The following is a 9,492-nucleotide window of genomic DNA, read 5'->3' on the forward strand; positions in this document are numbered from 1 at the left end:
CCAAGGCTAAAGGTAAGTTTAGCTGCACCTGACTGCTTCCACTTTCCTGGTCCACAATTAACGTTTCTGTACAGTGAACTGTATAAGGAAATTAAAAAAGTAACATTTTATTAAATATGCTTATTTGCCTTTAGGTTAGTTTTATTTGAGGTAGCTGCCATCTGATTTGCTGTGCAGCTTGGCAAAAATGTCCATGCTGACTCAAGGGAACACAAAAAAAAAAGTCATCTTCAATTGCACAAATAGTTTAGAAGCATCACTGTATGATGTTAATGTGAAGCTCTCTAATTTTCAAATGCTTTTAAAACCTGTTTCAGTATGAAAAAATAATTCTTCAGCCTTGAAGAATTATTATCTTTTGCCCAAGATTAAAGAGCCTTTTCTTCTCCAAATTGTTTCACTAAGCAAAGGTTCTTGGGTGCTGAAATCGCTTCTTAGGATTCTGAACAGACATAACCAGACTGGTGCATAAAGTTAACTTACTGAACTCTGCTGGATGGTGGGTTTGGTTGTTGTTCTTTTTTTTTTTTTTTTTTTTTTTTTTATGGGGAGACTTAATTTTTAAGGGATTCCTGTATAGAATTATAGAAACCACTGACTTGGAAGGGACCTCTAGAGGCCACCTAGTCCAACCCCTTTATAATGGAAACATATAATGGAAAGGAAATTAACTTTAAAATGTTTAAACCCTCATAGCATTACTAGAAACTCCTTATTTTTAAATAAAAATGGTTTGCACTGCTACTTAGTTAGGAATTTCAGAGTTAGCTTCTGTTACAGAGCACAGAAATCATCACAACTGTTTTTTGTTTTTTTTTCCTGCAGAATTGCCTTTTAAGTGCACATATAATTTGTATGCTGGTGATTTTGTGTCTTAAATAATCCTCCAGACTATTCAAGTATTGTTGACAATGTATTTCATAGAATCATAGAATGGGTTGGGTTGGAAGAGGTCTTAAAGTTCATCTAGTTCCAACCTCCCTGCAATAGGCAGGGACACATCCTACTACACCTCGTGGCTCAAAGCCTCACCCAGCTTAGCTTTGAACACTTCCAGGGGTTGAGCCTCCACAACTTCTCAGGGCAACCTGTTCAGTGCCTCAGCAGCCTTGTAGGGAAGCATTTCTTCCTAATAGCTAAGCTAAATCGAACTTCTTCCAGTGTGAAGCTGTTGCTGCTTGTCCTGTCACTACATGCCTCGGTAAAAAGTCCCTCTATAGCTGCCATGTAGTCCCCTTCAAATACTGGAAGAGGTGCTCCAGCCCTCTGATGATCTTCACAGCCTCCTCTGGACCACTCTTAACTGTTCCATGTTTTTCTTCTGTCCACTTACATTACCAAGTGTGCCTGTTGCCATCAAATGGGGCTTAGAAGGCTGCATTAGTGTTGCACAGATCATCTGTATTCTCTGGATAAATCATTCTTAAAGGAATTTTTTGTGTTCACATGGATCTCTCAGTTGCTTTATTTCCCTGCTCTGCCTTTATATCATAAATCTAGGATTCTCTCTCATAATAGCAGTTGTAACAGAACCTCTTTACTCTGTGTCTGGAAATTGACTTCATGTCTCTTTCCCAAGGTGAAATTCAGGATGCTTTTATTTTCTGATGGTGCTGTTGAAGTATGATTGTGCACTGCTGCAGGTTTCCTGCTATTAAAAGTTTATATGCCACAGAACATTTGAAGTCTGTAATGCTTTAATGACTCTTACTACTGTTCTCTTGCCAGTCTTAGGGCCACATTGCTGTTGATAACCAGTCTGTAAGAACTAAAATGACATCAGGTTAATCCTGGAGAGGTGTTTTTGTGTATCTGTGTCCTGACTTGCTGAAATTTGCATTGACAGGATGAAAACCAAGTTAGTTATGTTACAGTGATCATTGGCCATGAGATCATTGTGATTGTTAACTGTTTAGAATCGTAACATGGTTTCGGTTGGAAGGAGTCTTTGCAGGTCATACAGTCCAAGCTCCTGCAATCACCAAGGACATTTTCAGATAGAACAGATTGCTCAGAGCCCCAAAAAACCTGACCTGAATGTTTCCAGAGATGTGCATCTACCACCTCTCTCGGCAACTTGGGCCAGTGTCTGACCATCCTCATTGGACAGCTTCTTCCTTGTATCTAGTCTGAATCTCCCCCTTTAGTTTAAAACCATCACCCCTTGTCCTGTCACAGCAGGCCCTGCTAAAAACTTTGTCCCCTGCTTTCTTAAAGGCCCCTTTAAGTACTGAAAGGTCACAGTGAAGTCTCTCCAAAGCCTTCTCCAGGCTGAACAACCCCAACTCTCTTAGCCTGTTCTCAAAGCAGAGGGGTTCCAGCCCTTGCATTGTTTTTGTGACCTCCTCTGGACCTTCTCCAACAGGTCAATGTCTCTGCTGTGCTGAGAAAGCAATGTGCAGTCTGTTGCTGGATCAAAAGAACAGCTTCAGGGAGAATATGCAATCTCCCCTAAAACAACACAAATCTCCCCTAAAACAACAAAAAGGTCCAAGTGTGGCTGAATTCTGCTAAAAGCTAGTCTGGGGTGGGTTCTTTCAATTGCAGAAGCATGCTGGAGCTACTCATGGTTTGTAAGAGGTGTGTGTGACCATAGATGAGGACACAAATTGCACCATGGAACGATAACTTTAACATTTTGCTTTGTTCTAGTCTGAGAATTATTCACTTTCTATTCTGAGAAGCTCCTCAGAGAAGTTTATATATTCATCCCTAGCAGACCACACTGCAAAGAGGCTGGAGGTTTGTATCTGCATCCCTGGATTTCTGAGGGTGCTGACTTCAATTTTCTCTTTGACATGCTGCAGTATGACACAATGAAGTTGTGTTGGGTTTTTTTGTCCACACTAGCTGAGGTTATATAATGAAGTTTGTGCCTCAGTGTAACAGCATTTAAATGGGCTCAGCTTGATGCACAGTGGTGTTTTGATGGATTTAAGCCTTGCTGATTTTAGGTGCTTCCAGCACTGAAGCTCTTGTGGTTTGTAAACGAAATACATACAATGAATAAGAATCTGTACTGCTCATAATAGGGAGAGGAAAAAAAAAAAAAAACTCTCTTAACTGACAACATAAAGCTATCTTCAGTGAAAGTCACTGAAATATCTTTGTGGATTTAAATACAAATAGTCCTGGGTGACAGTCTCTGTATCTGACAAGCCTTTGTATAAACTGCTCCCTCTGGCAAGCTGCCAGCATCTAAACATTGGTGAAGCTTCTGCTCTTACTTAGCTAGGAGGAAAAAAAAAAGTAATGGGAAAGAGAATTTAGGAGTGGTATGAGGGTGATAGAATGAAATTGAAAGAGAGGTGCTTGTGTTAGGAGAGCATATTGAGTCACTCAATAACCTCTTCAGAGAAGTAGAACCTTGGCCATTTAGCTCGGAAGCAAAGCAAGACCAAGAAATAATTCTGTTGCACTCCAGGCTGTTTCTTTCTTATGCAAGACAGAAAAAAAAAAAAAAAAAAAAAGACAAACACCAAACCAAATAAAAATTAAAGCATCCTTACAATTCTTAAAAAATTAAATTGTCTACAGTTTGGCCAAGTGGCCAAGAAGGGAAATGGCATCGTGGCCTGTATAGTGTGACCAGCAGGACCAGGCAAGTGATTGCCCCTCTGTACTCAGCACTGAGGAAGCCACACCTCAAATACTTCGTTCAGGTTTGGAGTCCTCACTACAAGAAGGGCATGGAGGTGCTGGACTGGGTCCAGAGAAGGACAGCAAAGTTGGTGAAGGGTCTGGGTAATAGGTCTTGTAAAGAGCAGCTAAGGGAACTGGGGTCATTCAGTCCGGAGAAAAGGAGGCTGAGGGGAGATCTTGCTCTGTACAACTGTCTGATAGGAGGTTGGAGACAGGGGTGGTGGTCTCTTCTCCCTAGTGACAAGCAACAGGATGAGGAAATGGCCTCAAGTTGCACCAGGGAAGGTTTAGATTGGATATTAGAAGAAACTTCATCACTGAAAGGGTTCTCAAACCCTGGAATAGGCTCCTCAGGGGGTGGTTGAATCACCATCCCTGAGGATGTTTAAAAGATGAAGAGACGTGCTGAGGGACATGGTTTAGCACCAGACTTGGGAGAATTAGAGAATGGTTGGACTTGATCTTACAAGGTCTTTTCCAACCAAAATGATTCTATGATTCATCTTACAAAGCATAGTGGGTTTCTTACCTCTTTTCTCAGTTGTTGTCAAACTGATGCAAATAATTTATTTATTTCTTCCTTTATTTTCCAATTTCACTTTTGAAATTACCAGGGTAAGACTCTAGGAAGATGAAAAGCAACTTGTTTGTGGCATAAATTTAGGGATCAGCTCTGTGGTTCCCTGCTAGCACCAGGCTGATGTGCCTCTCTCCTACCTGGAGAAAGCTGCTCTGAAGAGAAAGGATTCTTTCGGTGTCTGTATCAATCAGGTTGACAGTGGAGTTGCAGTTAATAACCCAGCAAGAACTGCATTGAGGGCTGAGAAGTGCAGCTGTGTCCTGGCGATCTGGGCTGCATACAAATCACTTTCTCCATGTGAAAATTGCTGCTACTCCCTTGGGCCATCTCACTGCTGATGCTTCCAAAGCTCCAGCTTGCTGTCTTCCCCTTTCCATTGTCTTCAGGGATTGAAGGAAACATAGTTTAGTGCCCAGGAAGATTAATTAACTAGACCACCACCTGTAATTGATGAGAATCATATTTAACTGAAAGAGATCTGAGGATGTCAAGTTGTAGAGAAGATAATATAAAGAAGTGCTTGATGGACACTGTATTTCTTTCACTTGCTGGAAGGAGGAAACATTTTTGTTTAAATGCATACAACTGAGCGAATTCTTACCAAGAATTCCCAGAACTGTATTGTTAGAAATACTAGCACAAGGCTTTGGGGTATCACTGTCTGTCATTAGTATCTCAGATGTTTAGGTTGGATATTAAGAAAAATTTCTTCCATGAAAGCCCTGGAACAGGCTGCCCAGGAATATGGTGGAGTCCCCATCCCTGGAGAGATATGAAAACAATGGAGATCACAGGATGTTAGGGGTTGGAAGGGACCTCTGGAGATCGTTGAGTCCAACCCCTCTGCTAGAGCAGGACCTAGCACAGGTCACAGAGGAACATATCCAGATGGGTCTTGAAAGTTTCCAAAGAAGGAGACTCCACAATCTCTCTGGTGAGCCTCTTCCAGTGCTCTGTGACCCTTACAGTAAAGAAGTTCCTCCTCATGTTGAGGTAGAACCTCATGTGCTGTAGTTGACATCCATTGCCCTTTGTCCTATCATAGAGCACAAATGAGCAGAGGCTGTCACTTCCTTCCTGACTCCCAGCCCTCAGATATTTATAAACATTTATTAGATCTTCTCAGTCTTCTCCACACTAAACAGCCCCAGGGCTCTCAGGCTCTCTTCACAGGGGAGATGCTCAAGTCCCCTAAGCATCCTCATGGCTCTCTGTTGGATTCTCTCCAGCAGGTCTCTGTCTCTCTTCAACTGGGGAGCCCAAAACTGGACCCAGGATTCCAGGTGTGGTCTCAGCAGGGCAGAGTAGAGAGGTAGAAGAACTTCCCTAGCCCTGCTGGCCACTTTTCTTGCTGCACCCCAGGATCCCATTGGCTCTCTTGGCCACAAGAGCACATTGCTGTCCCATGCAGAACTTGCTGTCCACCAGCACTCCAAGGTCTTTCTCCGTGGAGCTGCTTTCCAGCAGGGCAGCCTCTAACCTGTCCTGGTGCCTGTTGTTATTTCTCCCCAGATGTAGGACCCTGCACTCGTACTTACTAAGCTTCATGAGGATACCATTGGCCTTCTTGGCCACAAGGGCACATTGCTGTCCCAACATAGATGTAGTGCTGAGGGACATGGTTTAGTGGTGATTTGACAGTGCTGGGTTAATCATTGGACTGGAGCTTAAAGATCTTTTCTAAACAAAACGATTCTATGCTTCAATTAAAATGCTTTAGAAAAGTGGGAAATGGAGGGACAAGAGATGATAAAGCCTGTGCAGAGTTTGCCCAGTAGGTCACAATCAGATGAAGAATACTGAGGGTCCTGATGATCCCACTTTCATCTCTGCTGGAACAGAAAAGCTAATGGTGATCTGCTGTTAACACATTTACAACTAAGATCTCAGCCTACTATAACCATCTACAAAACCTCAGGAATTTACTGCTTGAAGGTGTTTTAATTAGATGAATTCTTAGCTGGTTTCTACTGCAAAATAAAACAAACTATTACAAACTACTTCTACCTTGTGGGGGTTTTTTTTTGTTTTTTTTTTTACAGTGTTGAGCCTTGCCTCCTTAGGAACCAATGATGAAATGTTGCTGCTGTCGACAAGTTTCTCGCTTGTTTTGCTTTCTGAACAGTCAGAAAGTGCTCTGTAATTTTGGACTTCCTGAAGTGATGACTCAGGATGTAAAAAAAAAAAAAAAAAAAATTATAACCAAGGAAGTGATTAACATCTGGAAGGAAGGCAACAAAGGCTAGAAGAAAATGCTAGCATTTTCTCATTCTGCATTTTCTTCCTTTGCTCACAATAAATCCATTTATATGAATTTACTGAGAAAAGTTCACCTGTGGGACATTAAGTCATGTTCCTTTATTAATGAAGTAAGCCTAACCCAACAGTATCATCTTTATTTTCTTTTTATTAGTCTGTAGCTGGAACAGTCTTGACGCATAAAGAAATGCTCTCAAGTCTCAGTCTCCTTCAAGTGACCTCCCCAGCTTAGGTGAGAAGATCCAAACTGGCTGTGTGCAATTGGTCTGAGTCCAGATAACCTTAATTTAGTCTTAAAGAAAGATCTTTGCTGCTCCTGGGACTGGTTAGGACTTCTTGACTCAAGAAGACCCTCCTGCCAAAGCCTGCTGGGTTTTGGGATAGCTGTGGTGCATCTACTGTGATTCATCTTTGCTTCTCTGCAGGGACAGCCTTGGTGGATTCATCTCAAGATAACTGCTGCAGAGCTCTGGCCTTGGTTTAGGTTACTTACATTTTTTAGAACTCATTATTTATGTGTTTTGGGGGTTTTGTCTTTTTCTGTGGTATCTCAGCCCTCTCATTTTTATGGGTAATGGAGAATTGATTGTAGGTTAGTCTGAAGTAAATGTCAATGTTGCAGAAGTTGGCTTTTGGACTTTCTGGACCTCTCTCACATACTTCCAAGTCTGGGGTTTCATCTTTAATAAAACTAAGTATTTTTGGAAATCATCTTACAGCATCTGTAAATGTAGCTCCAGACACTTCATACATAATTGACTCAGTTTTGACATTGCTGTGCTGTTTCTGTGTGCTGAAGGAAATGAAGCATAGACCAATTTCTTGAGTACATGCATATGTACGTGAGAGTCAGTGTGTGTCTGCCCACCTTGCCCATAGTAACTATTCATTCTCTTAATTACTTTGGATCCTGTTAGCCAGTTTTGTCCACATTTGAAAAAAACAAAACATACCAAAACAATTGAAGATCAAAAAAAACCAAAAAACAAAAAAACAAAAACAAAAACCAAAAAAACAACCAAAACCCCAAACCATCAAATTAATCTCATTAAATTTAACAAAAATAGCAGGGCTGAGAAAAATGTGTTTGTCCTCTCTCCAAGCTGTGGTGTTAGCAGAGATTTCACTAGAGAGTGTGTATGAGGAGAGAATAATTAATAAACACACTTCAAAGCAAATACTGAGCTAAAGGGTATGCCTTAGTAGATAAATGTTGTTTAAAAAGAAGTTTTGGTAGCTTCTTGGTCATGATTTATTCTGTTAAACACCTAGGATGAAATAAAAAAGATAATTCTGCCAGAGCATCACAGTTCTGACTGATGACTAAACCTCAGAAATGTTATTTTATTCTTGTAGACAGCAACAGTGTCCTGCCTATTCCTATTGATCAGAGTAATCCAACAAAAAGACATTCTGTCTACGTCATTTTGGAGTGGAATCTCTGACCTGCAAAGAAGAGTCTAACTTTTGGTGCTAACCTGGTCTGCATCATCTTCAGCTATGTTGAAAGCTAAGGACATTTATTTTTCTTAGGTAATACGATGCAGAGATGATGGTGCTTGCTTTCAGCTGGTTCTTGTTTAGGAAGGCATTAAAAAAAAGAAGGCAAATTGTTCTAACTTTACTGTTCAGCATAATTGTTTTCAAGTACTTGATATTTATACTGCTGTGAAGAACAATAGGAAATTCCCAGTGAGAAAATGCTCATCAGTGATCACAGAGAAGAAATATCTATAGTGAAGTGAAAATAACAGCACTAGCAGCTCTAGAAATAGGTGTTGGAGTTTGGCATACACCATCTATCTGCCTTGTCTTCATCTCAGCTAATATCCAGATGTTTCTAGCATTTTGAAGGCAAATTATAAAACTCTTTTCTGAGAGAGAGAAGAAAGGAAGCCTTTCCTCCTCTTCTTCAAAATCTCTGTCCCTAGGGCACCTGTTATCATCGAGCCAGTGATATGATCTTGTGACCAAGAAAGCAAATGATCCCCTGGGGTGTATGAAGCAGATTGAGGGAGGCTCTTCCCCCTCTCTACTCTGCCCTAGCGAGTTGACATCTGTTTTATTGTTCTGGGCTCCTCAGGTCAAGCAGGAACAGGGAACTATTGGAGAGTCCAATAGCAGGCTAGGGAGATAATGATGGGACTGGAAGTACTTCTCTGACAAGGAAAGGCTGAGTGAGATACCTGGGGATGTTTAGCCTGGAGAAGACTGAGAGGGATTCTTATCAGTGCTTATCAACAAGACTATGGGGCCAGACTCTTTTCAGCAGTGTCCAGTGACAGGACAAGGGGCAATAGGCACATACTGGAACACAGGACGTTCCATCTGAACATGAGGAAAGAATTACTTACTGAGGGTGCTGGAGCCCTGGAGCAGGCTGCCCTGAGTGGTTATGGAGTCTCATTCTCTGGAGAGACTCCAAACCTGCCTGGACATTGTGATCCCAGGCAACTTGCTGTGGGTGCCCCTCCTTGAGCAGAGGGGCTGGACTAGATGATCCCCAGAAGTCCCCTCCAGCCCCCGCCATTCTGTGAAAGTCAGAAAGCATGCGAGATGAAGCACAGAAAACAAGTGCCTGCAGCAAAAAATGAAGCCCTGTGGGATGGAGTCCTGTGAGCAAAAGCTCATCCTGAATGGGCTTTGGTTTGCTTTTTCCACAGAGGCGGTTTCATGGATCAGGATTTTTTCTGTGTCGCTGCAACACGCAGACACAATCAGATGCTTTTAAGATTCACTGCACGTCCAAGACCTTTTCTATTTCTTATTGTAGCTGAAGACTTTTAAAGAGATATAATGACTGGTTTTCTGGAAAATCTGAAGAAAAATAAAGTTATATTTGCTGTAATATATAAAATAGGTGCCAGGCCCAGGGCTCAGGAATCAGGGCTTGATGCTTTGGGGAGGTGCTGGTTCCTCTGCTCAATGCCACATTACAGCACCCAGCAAAACCACCCAGAAGCGGTTTTAGGGTGTGGATTTAATGACCTTATTGTTTGCACAGAAGCGCA

The sequence above is a fragment of the Indicator indicator genome, chromosome 1 (assembly GCF_027791375.1).
Source record: "Indicator indicator isolate 239-I01 chromosome 1, UM_Iind_1.1, whole genome shotgun sequence".
In the NCBI taxonomy this organism is placed as follows: domain Eukaryota; kingdom Metazoa; phylum Chordata; class Aves; order Piciformes; family Indicatoridae; genus Indicator; species Indicator indicator.